Source organism: Lagopus muta, chromosome 2 (genome assembly GCF_023343835.1).
Source record: "Lagopus muta isolate bLagMut1 chromosome 2, bLagMut1 primary, whole genome shotgun sequence".
Lineage (NCBI taxonomy): Eukaryota > Metazoa > Chordata > Aves > Galliformes > Phasianidae > Lagopus > Lagopus muta.
The window spans coordinates 5,086,795-5,101,717 of NC_064434.1; the positions used below are offsets into that span (position 1 = coordinate 5,086,795).

Genomic DNA, 14,923 nt, shown 5'->3' on the forward strand with positions numbered 1-14,923 from the left:
TCCAGGCAGAAGAAAGCTTGCTACATTTTATGTGGGAGTCAGACAACTCTACTCTCATAACGAAGTTCACACAGACAAACATGGACACAAATCTTCATGAGCTCACACAACTCCCACACCCCTTAATGGGAGCCAGAGATACTCAATTCAATTTGGAGCATCAAATCCCTCAAGCCAGAAGCATCAGCGAACAACAGCATCCTGCCATGTACTCTGCAATGTATGACTTGGGATCTGATCAAGGAAAAACAAGTTATCACACTGTATTTTATTCCTCTGTTTCTTAAGAAAATTCTGCTTTGCCAGTAAGAAAAGAACTGTCACAAAGAGCTTGCTCACTGTCCAACAGATGCGTGCAGTGGGACAGGCTCCTGCCCACTCTCCCATCTCTGTCTGAAGAGAGACAGGAGCAAGGATGTAAGTGCTGAAGCAACAAGATCCAGCATCAACACACGGGTTGATGAAGGCGGCCGTTACACAGCTACTCTTCAAGTGATTTTTTTGGTAGCCTTAATTCCCACACATAATTATGAGCTTAAATGTTCAAAGACTTCAAATGATGCTTTGCACTTTCTTCAAGTTAAAAATATATATATATATCAAAAAAATGTCTCATGCTTTTAAAGTCAAGATTAATGAATCCTTCCAAGAATAACAGCAATACCCACCGTTTCCTAAACTGTAAACTCACGGCAGTGTTTGAGGGTACCCAATTTTCCTAAAACCAGTTTTTCCATCTCTGCACTTCCCTTGGAGGCAGCCCACAGCCAGCCCACTTGAAAACTCACCTAAGCTTTGCAGTGTGCACCCACTTCTGTGGCAAGGACACATCAGGATGGATGGAGAAGCTGCGCAAGCACCCAGTCCCAAAGGAAGTATCAACAGCAGTGAATCTGTTTGGGAATGGAATTACTCCATTGGAGGGTTATGGTTTAATGAGCACAGTGGTGATGGATTGAGAACGGAACTTGATCTTAGTGGTCTTTTCCACTACATTCATGGTTCTATGATCCTACTCTTCCCATTGTACATCTGCTTAGGGTCCCATAGAAGCTGCAGTGACACCCGAGTTGAACTTCTAACTTATTAATCTAAAACTGGTATTATTCTCTTGGAAACTGTAAATAAACTACATTTGAGTAGCATTGACTTTTATAGGGAGACCTTCATAAAGTATTGTTAGCAATAACCTTAGCATTTGGAAGAGCAAAGCTGTAAGTCTTAACTATCCAGACTCTCAGGAACTCGATAATACAAAAAACAATAATTAAAAGAGCCTTTCTCTCCTCCTCTCCAAGGGCACAGACCAAAAGAGGAGAGCAAGGACGACATGAGACACAAATAGTTTGTGGCAGAAAAGGTTTTATTCTCTCCCCCCGATTTGGAGAGCATGCTATATTTTGCATAGAGACCATGGAAAACGAGTTGGGGGAAAGAGAATATCAAACTCAAAACAAGTCACAAGGCATCAACAATCCCTTGATGACAGGAGAGTAGTTTTTGTTGGCACGGCTCACGACAGCTGGAGGAGTAATTGCAAAGCTGAGTGAGAATGCCTAGAATATATTTTGCCTTTACATTCTCAGATGAAAGATGCTATCCACAAGCATTTTACTGAAGTTAATTAAATCCACACAGCCCGCTTTGGCAGATCAAGAAGTATTTATCCTTATTTTGTAGAGAAAGGAATTAATCTCTCTGGTACTTTTCACATCAGGTATCTGCTCTTTTTCCTTATGAAATGCCCCATAGATACACACAGCATCAAAAGCACACGTTACCCTTCCCAGTCCAGCAGCTGTCCCCAGAATACCGCCAGGGCAGGACTGATGATGATTCTGTTTTCCCCATGCCTACTGCCCCAGCAGAAATCTTGACTTCACAAGGAAGCAAGCCAGCTGTATACAAGCTTTAAAGCAATATCACCCCTTTATGATTTGTTTAAAATAAAACAAAACAAAAAAAACCCAGCAACTGCTCTTTCTTTGAGCTTCCTTTATCACAGTCATCCAGCCTTGCGAGACTACAGGGCTTCAAGCTGTGAAATTTCTCCCTCACTTCTGCTCTATTCCCTGTGCTGCCCAATGCTGCTTTCCAGCCACCCACCGCTGTGTGCTCAGAGCCCAGGGACACGTCCTGTGCTCTCGGGCCACTCACTCACACTCAGATCACGCGTTTCCAGTTCAAGAGCTCCACAGCAGGGAGGGAAAAGCGCATCCTTGTCACCCCCAGCTCTGCTCTGCTGAAAAAGGAGGAATGCTTCCCGCATCTCCCCCACACAATGCTCCAATTAGGGACTGGAGCCTCAGCTTTGGCTGAGTTCCTCCTCGCTGAGCCCCAGGCAAGCCCTATGAATCCAGCAGCAAACAAGTTTCATCCACCTTCCCTCTAATTACACATTGTATCAGCACACCAAGTATTTGAAAGTAGCTTTATGCCTAGACATCAACAGCAACTGCTACCAACCCAAAGGAGCTGCCTATTCTATATGGCACTATCTATACACTGCTCCTCAGCACGATAAAACAAAAAAGCTGTTAGTGCCAATGTCATCCAGTGTCATGAGTGAAAGCAGGGAGAAAGAAAGGCTGGTGAAATATTTATCATGAAGAGGCATGAAGAATTTGAGACACCTACATTCCTGTCTTTTGCAGAATAGAGCTTAGATCTAAAAAAAAACAAAAACCTAAAACAGTCATTAGCTTAAAGTGACATGGAGAATTTTGTATTCTTGAGAAGGGTCAGTGTATGGGATCTATAAAGAGAAGCTGGGAACATCTGCAGGGACAGGAAGAATATGCATAAACACACAGTGTGAACTAAAATACACAGTGCAGCAATGCTTGCAATCTTACCATGAGAATATGAATATTTGGAGTTCTTCCCCATCTAAAAATGCCCTTCAGACAGCTGATTATGTATGTATTTCATATGGAAATGCATCTAATGATGTAAATGGAAAGGGAACCTAAGAATAAGTGGAGCACGTCCAAAGACTTTAGATAGCAAAAGGCATAAAATCAACTACTTTAAAACATTTCATTTCAACACAGCACAGCCTAGGAGAAGATTGGAAACGAGCACGGTGTAAAATACATAGCTTGAAACCTTGTTCCCGTTTTAATTTCTTCTGTAACACTTGACAAAGACCCCTTGTGCCTTACACTGCTGCTCGTGCAGTGATGCCCATTGACCTCAGCACAAACGCATGTCCCACGCTTGCTACGGAGACAACTGATGCCTGAGTGAAGCCGAGTCCATCTCAAATCCCTTGCATGCACCAGTTCAGCAGCAGTTACCAGTTCACCTAGGAGGCTTACTATGCGCTGAGCACATCGAGTTAAAGCATTCTTCAAACTAAAATACCTGTCAGGAAATAGGAGCTTAGGGATACAAGCTGTCCTTCAAACCATCCAGTCTCACTGTCTAGAATACTTTACTCAGATCCAGCACCATTCCAGACACGTTTCCCTGCATGCAGCACGGGAGGTGAGGGCTTTTTCAAACTCCATCACAACTCCACCTGCTCTCTAACCTCACCTCTCCAGCAGCATGGGCCTGCCTGCCTAAAGACAGGGAGACCCAGCAGAGACACAAAGCTTCCCCTGGACTCATGGACTGCCTGAGCAATGATCTGGAGGAGCTGCAAGGCATGGTTTGCAGAACCAGGCTGGTATGTGGAACAGCATACTGCAGCCATGAGAAGTCAGCTTAGTGGCTACTGTATGGGGCACTGACAACCTTCTCTCTGCTAATCCAAGGCCAAAGCAGTGCCTAAAACCAGCAAATCTGAAACCTAACCAAAGAAGCAGACAGCCAGTGGTGTAATGCCAACATTACACGTGCTGTTACAATCTGCCACTGTGAGGAGACATCAGAAAAGTTCTGGAGTGGGGCCAGCAGATGTGTGCAGCTGCATCTGGTTAGCCCTTCTGATCTCCTGCCTTCGTGGGAGCCCCTGTGTGCTCACTGCACTCAGCCCCAGCCCTGGCTCTTCCCATGCTGCAGGTTGTTTCCTTTGCCATCTCACTGCTCACTGCTGCTTCTCCAATCTGCTCCCCGAGAATGAAAGTAACACAGGAGTTAAAATAATGCGTCTTAACTGCATTTTTAGTGATAGAATCAATGGTGGGGTTTTTTTTGCTCAAAATTTCACCTATGCCCTTGGCTTCTAGATAAATGAGTAAATATTGTGACATTATTAAATGCATCCATTGCATGCTGAACAAGTCCTGCAGAAATCTATTTATTTGCAGTACACCTCATCTTGTTGACACCTTCCAATCAAGGCACTTCCAGACAAGAAATGCTGCTCTGTTTTAACACACTGCAATGTGATGCAGCTGCACTGACTGTACCTGGCTGCTGTTCTGGGGTCCTTCCAACAAATGCTCACGGCTTTGGAGCTCATTTGGCACATCCACCTCCCTGTGAGGACTCTGCAACACAACATACAGCTGTGCTTCGGCTGCTACTCAGGAGGACAGGAGCCAGCAGGAGGTACCCTTCTACTTTCCTGACAACAGAGTTATTCCCTTTCTTATGACAAGAGGCAGAGCGCATTTTCGGCCTTCCCACACACATCCATAGCTGCGTGACTGCCAACTCTTTTATCACTCCCTATTGCCCTTGATTTTCTTAAATTTTGCCCAAGGTTATGCTCAGTAAAGGTTTCTACCTCAAAATGCTGCACTGAAAACATCATCACAGTCAAACCTGGAAATTGCACCAAAACCCTTCTTGAAAATGGCCATTTTCTAAAGGGCAGCCAGCTGAGCAGAAGAGCAGCAAATTCTTGTCCACCTCCCTTTGCAGGTGTAGTACTATCCTTTAAGTTGAAGGATTTTTTGCCCTATATGTCATTACATATTTACAGACAGAGGTACTAATCTCTCAGCCTGCCCTTCCCAGCTCCTCTTATCTTTTTGCAGCTGCTCAGGGGTGGCTGACAGCTCCTATAGCCAGGAAACATTTCACACTTCAGAGAAGCAGAAGTTTCTTACAGGCAGACTCTTCCAGATCATCCTTCACTGAGCCTAATGACTCTGGAAAGATCTCTGGGGAGTGAACACTGCTGCCAATGAGCTTCATTAAGTATCCAGCAAGAATGAGCTAAACATTTCTTTTTTCATTCTTTCTCCAAGTTGGCTCTAGCACAGAAAACATCACAGAGCATATGCTGCCTAAACAACGTGCCCACAATTCCTGCCCTTTTTTTGAAGCAAGGTGGCTGTAAGCGAACACAACTATCTCCAGGGGAGCAACTTGATTTGGGAAAGCACCATAATACGAAAGCACTGCTTTTCCAATTGCCCCACACATCACTTCTTATGGGGAGAGGAGTGGGGTGACCGTCCCTGGAGGTGTCCAGAACAATGGAGAGGTGGCACTGAGGGATGCGGGCAGCGGTGGTGATGGGACGGGTTGGGGGTTGGCCTTGGTGATCTTGGAGGCCTTTTCCAACCTTAATGATTCTATGAGAGAGAGCTGGCCAACTGTAAACATTTCAAACCTTTCAAACATTAACACTTGAGACTTCACTTAGGACGCGGTTCTGCGCTGTAGCTCAGCAGATCTAATGGCATCTTGCTGCAGAAAAGAGATCTCTTCCCTACTTCCAAAGCCTGCGTCCTCGGTGAGAGGATTCGGGGAGTTAGGCTGGGAGGAATCAGGCACACATCAGCACAAAAAGATCAGTGGGAGCACAACGCTGGGAGCTGAACCTTCCCTCGCAGCAGCGGCTTGACAATGTATCAGTTCAGCTACAATGCACAAGTGCACTCTAAATTTAGATAGCTTTCTAACTATAAAGCCGTATCTCACATCCATTATTCCTCTCCCAACACAAGGATGAGCTATTCTATTATAAATGCTTTGATATCACCACAGAGCTCTCTACCCCACAGGAGCAGACATCAATTGTCATTAAAGCGGTTCCGTTTCAGAACGGAGAAAGAAAAGGGAGACAAAGCTAATGGTGGTGAAGGACAGGTTGCCCAAGGAGGGGAATGATCACAGGTTTAGAAGGAAAGGGAAAAAAAACCTATAGATGACTTTACCTGGGCTTGGGCTGCTGCTCATTAATGCTTCTGAGAGTCACTTGACAGGTGATGACCTACACTGCTCTCAGCTTATTCACTTCTCATCCATCTCAGACAGCACAATATCCCTTTCATGTGCACAGTGTAATGGGAATGCTTGCTCTGAATAAAACAAACAAACAGCAGAAACAAAAAGAAAGAAAAGAAACAACAAAACTGCAGGCCTCAATTTGCCTGAGAAAACCACCAGAAGACTCAGTGATGGCATCACACATTGGGTTTCACCGCTCACCTCCCTCAGCCGCTCTGCATTTCCACCTTCTCTGCAAGAGCAAAGCCTCTCCGAGCACAGACTCTGGGCTGCGTGGGCAGAAGACACGGTTGTTTCCTCCTGTTGATATTTCTATCTACCCCCTGTTGGCCTGGGATTTCTCACAGAGCTTTTAAAAAGCTTTTCCCATCCAGGATTTGCTCCACTTCAAGTTTCTGGAGCGTGTGAACTCCGTGTTCGAGGCAGACACAGACATCCTTCTATTTCAGACATTCTGCTTCAGCAGCTAGCAGCCAACTACTGCCCCATTTTTTTTCCTAACTACAGTTTGAAAAAAAAGAAAAAAAAAAGAAAGCAGCCATAAACCCTTCTTTATATACTTTCTTTATATATGCAAGGATTTCTTACTGTACCGAAATAAAATCCAACCAGACAACAATATATCAGTGCTATCTATCAGGGCTGGCAAGGGTGAAGTTATTCTGTTCCCACACATCCTAATCTGCTAGTGTCACTTGCAAAATAAAACTACTACTAATAATAAATAAAAGTTCCTCTGTGAAAAGGTTAAGGGCTGAATCCACAACTTGCTGAGAAAGAAGAACAAAATCCAACTTTGACCAGAATTACTGAACCATCCCATTTCAGGACAAATATTTTGTCGATTTATAGAATCATTTGAGTTGGAAAAGACCTCTAAGATCACCCAGTCCAACCCCAGCCCACCCCACTGTGCCCACTGCCCACATCCCTCAGTGCCACAACCCCACAGTTCTGGAACACCTCCAGGGATGCTGACCCCTCCACCTCCCTGGGCAGCTGTGCCACTGCATCACCACCCTTTGAGAGCAGAAATGTTTCCTAATATCCAACCTGATGGTTGTACCTCCTCTGGTACAACTTGAGGCAAACATCTTTCATCTTATCGCTACTACTCAGGAGCAGAGCCCGATCCCCACCTCACCACAACCTCCTTTTGGGGAGATGCAGGGAGTGCTGAGGTCTCCCCTGAGCTCCTCTGCTCCAGACTGACCCATCCCAGTGCCCTCAGCCACTCCCCATAACACTGATGCTCCAGACCCATCACGGCTTCATTACCCTTCTCTGGACACACTCCAGGACCTCAATGTCTTTCTCGTAGCAAGGGGCCTAAACAGAGCACAGTACTCAACGTGAGCGCATAGTACAGATGAACTACCACCATTCCTGCAGGCTACACTGCTGCTGATACAAAATCCCTCCTGCTCCATCATGTAAAAGATCAAGAACTGTGTTTACAGTCCCACAGCCAGCAGCAGACCTGATGAACCACCTCACTCTGCATCTCAAAGGTAGAAGCATATAGCAACAGAGACACACTTGAACAGCAAACCAAGACTATCGGTATAAATTAGTTCCCCAGAGACCTAAGACAGGCTTCCTTTCCCTCTCAAAGGCATCAGCTCTGCCATGCCTCACAGTGAGGGCTTTAGGCAGAATTAAAAGGACACTGAATCTGTCTACAGGGAAAGAGAGCAGCTGGATCAGCACAAGATGAAACAGAGGATTCAGGACGAATGGGAAGAAGTGTGTTTTCCCCTCCTTACGGGCAGTTTCAATGTAGCAATGCATTCATCTTCCACTTCTTCCAACTGAAAACTCTATTCTGAAAGTGTTCTTTTAAGACTTGAAGTACACCTGTAAGATCTGCATCATTCAGAGCAGCAGCCAAGCTGGACATTTGCACAAGAGGGCTTGAGGCACTGCGCAATGCTGCTGAACCCATTCCAGGTCAGCCACCCACACCCTGACTCTTGTCAGAAATGGAAATACTAACAGGCAGGGTCATAACCTGGCTCTTCAGTGATGATTATTAAAGATTCGTGTTTCCAGGTAATTTTTCCTGCAGCACTGTCTAAAAGAGATCCAAGCTGAAGCTTGCACATAGAAGCAGAAATGAAACTTCAGCCCAGTAATCTAAAGGAAGGCAACAAGAAAGAAGGGCACAGACTCCTTAGCAGAGTCTGGCTCGTGTTATTCAGCAAGCTGCTGCCCAGTTCTTTCTCAAAATGGAACATAGAATATCTGAAGTTGGAAAGCATCCATAAGGATAATCAAGTCCAGTGATAGTGCCATGACTTAGGGGAGGTTTAGGATTAGGGAAGGTTTAGGTTGGATGTTAGGAGGAAGTTTTTCCCCCAGAGGGTGGTGAGGCACTGGAACAGGTTGCCCAAGGAGGCTGTGGATGCCCCATCCCTGCAGGCATTCAAGGCCAGGCTGGATGTGGCTCTGGGCAGCCTGGGCTGCTGGTTGGTGACCTGCACACAGCAGGGGGTTGGAACTGGATGAGCATCGTGGGCCTTTGCAACTCAGGCCATTCTAGGATTACATGATTCACATGACAAAACCATTTCCAGAGGTGAAAAAATTTAATTACCTTTTCTTTTTATAAGATAACAACATTGATTCCCACTCTTCTTCCTTTGATTTACAACAGGAGGAGGAAGGAGCACAAAGAAGGAAGGAACAAGTTGTTTAAACAACAACAGCTGTTACATCAATGCCAGCATAAAGGAGTCACAAGCATCCTGTTCTTGTCAGAGCTGTCGCTGTGTAAGAGCTCTGCCTTTTGAAGAAGACTTTATAACCTCAAACACACACGTTCAGCTTTATTTTCTTCCTAATCAGAAGTCAATTATCCCACTGAGTAATGACAGAACAATTCCACAAAGTAAATCCTTTTCATATTGAGCCCTTCTGTGATCAAATTGCACTGGAAACATCCTCAATCACACAAAAGGAGGAGGATTTCACTCGTGCTTCCCTTATCAATCCTAGGCACCCCTCTCCAAACTTCCCAGCAAACCAGCAGCGTAGCAATGGCTCCAGCTGACAGCATGAGATGATGTACTTTTATCCAAACTGAAACTTCACTACTCAATCTTTTATCAAGTCTGAGGCTATTCAGAAAGTGTTTACCTCCAGCTGTCTATAGATTTTACTCACAGAAGCAAATTAGTGCTTCTGGCAAACATTATTTAACTTGTTCCCTGCCTCGCAGTCCCTACTATAATAATGTGAAACTCCTGGAGAGCCCCTTTAGTACTTTTTTAACCACTTTGAAATAGCTTTGTTATTAAATAACCACCGGAACATCTTCCTATCAGGCAAGTTATCATCTGTTCTCGTGTTTTGCACTTTCAAGTATTCTTGCTAACAGTCTGCAACACCACACCAGTCCCAGGTGCCAAAGTCCAGACATACATGAATTACTTCCAATCAGCCTTGGATACATGAGTAATATTGTAATCAGGAGGCACTAAGGAAAGCCAAAGAGCCATACCTCAGTGCTACAGTACCTGGGGTGCTTGACAGACAACAGAGCAAATCAAAGCAACCATCTGACGACCCGGAGGACCTCTGCTGGGTCAGGTCTTTGGCCTCCATCCAGCATTTAAGATCATCTATTATCCATATTCAACATCCTTCTGGCAACATCTGGAGGTAATCTGGACTGATTCACCTGGTCAGGATGCAGGCTGGAGCCAAGGTATTCTTCAGTTTGCTGGGAAAGCCTCATGTCATCCCACAGTTATCCATGCTCATGCATTCCAGCTCTTCTCTACGACACAAGTCCTGAATGATATCTCTGTATATTCTGTATATTTCTCCTTTTTAGGATGGAGGCGTAAGAGGAGCAGGAAGAAACTGTTCTACAGCTTGTCCCTGTAGCAGAGACAGCATGGCAAATACGGCTGGCAAACCTGCTCAGACACTGTCCTGAGCAACTCAGCAATGAGCCCAGGAAAGAGCTTGGAGAAGATCAGCTGGGGAACAGCTGAACTTTGTGATTTAATATTGGGGAAAAAAACCTAACACCAAGAGGATAGGAAGGATGGGGAACTGTAAATCTGCACATGACATGATTTTAGCCTCACTTGAGCTCTCCCCCTCCTACCCACTGTGGGATTCAATGAGAAATGTAAGCAGAAAAGAAATAAACACACAAACAGTGACTTATTCTACCTAAGTACAAACCAATTCCTGGAGGGGAAGGGAGGAGAACAGAAGTGGGACTGATATTACAGGCTTAGCAAGCAGGAGCACTTCAGCACATACAGCTGGCTTTGTCACTGTGTCACAAAGGCTCCCTGTTACCACTCCACCATTACAGCATTGTCCCATGCAGCCTCAAGTCCAAAGTTCAATGGCTGTATTAAACGAAGAAGTAATTGGGTGATGGTGTAAGTTGGCTTCTTGGAGCTCCCCATTCAGAGCAGGGATCCCAGCAAGGGCACCAAACCATCCCTTGCTCCAAGCAAAATGAGGACTAAAACTATATGCAGCGTCTCCACCACAGGCTGTTTTCCTGTGCAAAGCAGAAGTGCAACACTTCAGTCAGCATTTTACAAGCCCTTTCCATGCTGGCCATATTATTCAGTCAGTGTACTATACAAGGACAAATACACAGAGCGTGTTCCAGTGCTGTCCAGGAAGAGCTGATCTCTTGTACAGATCGACGTCTGGCACATTTGCACCCTGTAAGGACAGCCTAGCCAAAAATAACATCAAATCCTACAAGAGAAACAGTTATTTGGCTGTTTGGATCCTAACCACATTAAAAATTACTCTCAATTTACTATTTTACTAAACCATTCCTGAAATTGTCGCTGGGGGCTGCCTGAAGGCTGCTCAGCTAGCTGCATGCAACTTTACATGTGCATGTGTTAAAAGAACAATGAGGAAGAACTATTTTATACAAGAGGAGTCCTGATCATCCCATGGTTTCTGCATGCATCTCTCCTGCTCCTCGTGTCAAGCACATCCCCTGTCCAAGGGAAATCCACTTTTTGGATGCCCTGGGACATGGAGATTTGCACTGAATACAGGTAAACACTTCTCTAGATAGGTCACACAGCTGTGAACTCAGTGCTGAGGAAGAAAACTGTGACTTGAGAACCTGGCTTCTCAGTCTGACCGCAGGGCAGGACCTTAACCACACTCGCCCGAGCTGTGATTCACCTTAGAGTAGCACAAAAGCCACGCATGTGAGTCAGGGCTGAAGTACAAAACCACAGAGCTGGCTCAGCCCCTGGCACGTCAGTCTGCACACCATCACTGCAGACCTGGGACCACAACGCTAAGATTTTAATTGTGTTGTATTTCAGTTCTACTTTTGGGAAGCTCAGCGCTAATAAAATAAACAGCACTTATGCAAAGCACAGGGGATGGAGGAGCATGTCTCTTCCTGGCAGAATCAGTACCTGTTTGGTGACACAGTTCTATGTTTATCCAGATAAGAACTGTTCTTTGATACAATTTCCCCTCAACCAATGCAGGGTGGGAGAAGCCTTAACATCTGAAGCACTGTGTGTCCCCGTTTAGAAGAGGCAGTGCACGCTAACAGCCATTTAGTTTCCTGAAATTGCTGCAGGATACAAAGATATGTCACATATCCTGGCTGACAGCTTCAGCACAAAGGCACACAATATCTGCCGGGGCTCTTTGTTAAATACTACATTGTCCCAGTGACTCAGTGCACTGGAATGCATCACGTTTATTCATAGCTTTTCTGATAGTCTTTAGATTAGGCACAAATTTCTGCCTTCTAGAAAAAAAGATATCTATGGCTTATTATTATGTGGAGCACACAAAATTCCTGGCCTCTTTTCCAGGGTGATAAACACAGCACTGAAACAAAAAGCCTGGCCCCCAAACCAAAGGGCTCTTTCAAGCTTCTAACAAGTAAGGTTCCAAGAACATTCAAGAGAGGAAAACCCAGATGTGCACCACAACCAGAAGTTCTGATCAGAAGAGGGCAGAAGAGCAGCGAAGATGGTTGAAGTCACAGAACATCTGTAATGAGGATAGTTGAATCAGCTTTGGATCTTTCAGTCTGGAATACTAGAGTGCAATACCAAACCGCCCTCACTTTGAGTTCTTAACTGCTGTTGTGAGCAGACAGAGGGCAAACACATCCACAGTGAGCCCAGGAAGCATCAACCACCTCCACTGACAGCAAGGGCCCTGCAATACAGCCTCCCCCAACATGTACCTTCCCTGCCAAGTCACGAAGCCTCACGTGATGCTTGAAGAGAAGCTTCCTAATATTCCAACCCCAGCCCAGTTATACAGACATTTAGCGCGCAGTCTTCAGAAACAATGACTTGTCAACAACTTCTTTGAAACAGTTTCTTCTCCCATTCCTATCCATGGCAGTCAAAGACAGAGCCTGTCTCCAACATCTCATCTGTTCTATTCCTCTGCCATTTCCTCTGATCTGAATTCATATACGCAGATTTCTTGCTTGAATCACAATCTTCTGCCCTACAAAGGGACTCCAGGCCTCAAACCCTTGTCTCCCACTTCTGTTCTTCATCAGGCTCACAGAAGCGTACCTGGTTCTGAAGGTCAGTGCTGAGCCTGCCATACACAGCATTGGCTGTAATAAGAGTTCTGCAGGCCAAAATATGCCCTTGGGGAAGCCGACACAGCCCTGTGGCCTTCTGCAGATTGCACAGCTGTCAGGCTACAGCTTACAGTACTCTCCTTAAGATACACAAGGAGAAAGAGAATTCAATGATATTGACTTATTTTAGCTCCTGAAGTCAGCGGATCTGACTCTAAGCACACTTGGGATTAGACCTGTCGATTATGACCATGGGGCAGCACTGACCAATAGCAGCGTCATTTGTTCTTCCCACAACCTCCCTGCTCCTTTCAGTTTTAGCATTCCTCACGGCATTTGTTGCAGCAGCCATCGTGCCAGCTGAGAAGGGAGTCCCCACTGCGTATGGCACACTACAAAAGGTGCCAAAGGTAGAAAGACTGTCCTGAATTCAGAAGCAAACAGCTAAATGAATGGTGCATAAGGTAGGAACAGATCAGCTGAACCAAGGACATCAGGCATGTCTCACGATACTTGCCAGAGGTGAGAAAATAAGAAGCCACACATCAGAAAGCTTCTTTTTTCCCCTTTTTGCATAGAAGCACAAGCATTATCTGCCCTGCTCCCAGGATGTCTTTAAACCAACCTGCTAACACATTCCAGTTTTCAGACACACCATTTCCCCTTGTCCTTTGTTTATGAACACCTTCAGTTCTAAAATTCACCACCCCATCCTTAGGAGAGCAACCTGCTAGGGTCATTACAATGAAATTAATTGTGCAGTGGTCTCAGCCATCACAGCTCCCACGCTCACCTGCTGTGTCTGTGCCTGCATTTTACATCCAAAAGCTGAGAGTCAGCTTGCAGATGCCTACAGTAGGCAGTTAACTATTTGAGCCTGGCTGTGCACCAGATGGGCCAACATGTTCCAGTTAACCAGTATGCATTAACTGAGGTCCCTCACAGTAACAATACTTGTAGACAACTCATAAAGCATAGGCTTGTTATTTCAGCCCATTAGTGTGCGTGCAAGATATTTTAATGTGTAAAAAGTCCCCATGAAATAAGAATTTTCTCCTTTCAGGAAAAAAAAAAAAAAAAGCCATCCTTGCCACGTACTAGGCAGTGCTTTCCAGTTCTTTCTTCATACCCTTTCCATCCCATAAGTCAAGTCAAGCCTCATTTAACTGACTTTACAGCATGCCTCTAAGAGTAACCCCTGCATTTGAGCAGGTTGCTCGTCGAGTTCAGCAAGGCTGCAATAGAGCAGGTGAACTCTTGCTCTCCTGACCCCAGGGCCTTTTCTGCTCTGCAGCACAGGAAACCACACATGACACATGACTGAATTATGTGGCAATGCCTTCAGCATAGATTTCCCACAGCCTCCAACAGGTACAAGGCACAGCTGTATTGGTTCTTTGTTCTGCTGGAAAGTGCACACCACTGGAAGTGGGGTACAGGCAGAACGTAGCACTTTGGATAAAAGGAACTGGAACCATCAGCTTCCATTTCTCTCAGAACAAAAGGTAAGCCAAGGGAGTTCGTATTTCTATGGCAGCGTTGTCCAAATAAGCAGAGTTAATGCTCCTCTCCAGTGAAGTCAACCTGAAGACACTACACAGTGTGACAACAGAAAGTCATTTCAGAAAGGCATTACAGAAAGTCCCATCCTAGAAACGTAAGTGTACTTACTGGAAAAGGTGATCAAACAATCTGTCTCTCCTCTGTAGCCAGCTGTCCACTCATTCACCTGGATCCTATCGGAGCGGGAAAAAAGGGCTGTCAGTATAGGCAAAGTGACAGAGCCAAGAAGTAGGCCAGCTGAGGAAAGCTGGGCAGATCCTTCACGACACTGAGGTCAAGAACTAAGAATGCTGGCAAAGCTCAGAGCACTGCTGCAGTGCCTGAAATCAGCTATGGACTGCTTGCCTCCAGAGGCTCTCAAGAAGGGCCGACCTGATCCAAGTGTAAAGCAAGATATTTATGTAAGAGAATGGCACCAGTAGCTACAAAAATTGGCTGCTACAGAGAACTATGTCTGTTTGTGATGCACACTGACCACCAAAAGCACCATGACACGTGTGCTCTGCCTGTTACACGGGGAAATGAGAACTCCCTTAGCAAGATGCAGCCCAGAAGGAATACAAGGGCTGTAATCCAGCACACACTGAGGAGTGCCTTTAACAGACACATTGGTTCAACAAATTGTACCCCTGTAAGAAGGGGCCACTCGACTTCTGCTTA

General features: G+C 45.4%; 1 protein-coding gene across 13 annotated transcripts in view; it reads right to left on the bottom strand.

The window, feature by feature from the left end:
* EXTL3 (exostosin like glycosyltransferase 3) overlaps window positions 1–14,923 on the bottom strand; it is a 131,932-nt gene that overhangs the window by 76,724 nt on the left and 40,285 nt on the right. For 9 of the 13 annotated variants that reach the window (XM_048937328.1, XM_048937336.1, XM_048937333.1 and 6 more), the window contains exon 2: window positions 14,372–14,436. The exons of 3 other annotated variants lie outside the window; for them this stretch is intronic. The gene's annotated coding sequence lies outside the window, so the exon portion shown is untranslated. Of the gene's footprint in view, window positions 1–6,059; window positions 6,204–14,371; window positions 14,437–14,923 lie in introns of those variants that run through there. One more of the 13 variants, XM_048937330.1, reaches the window with a different exon arrangement.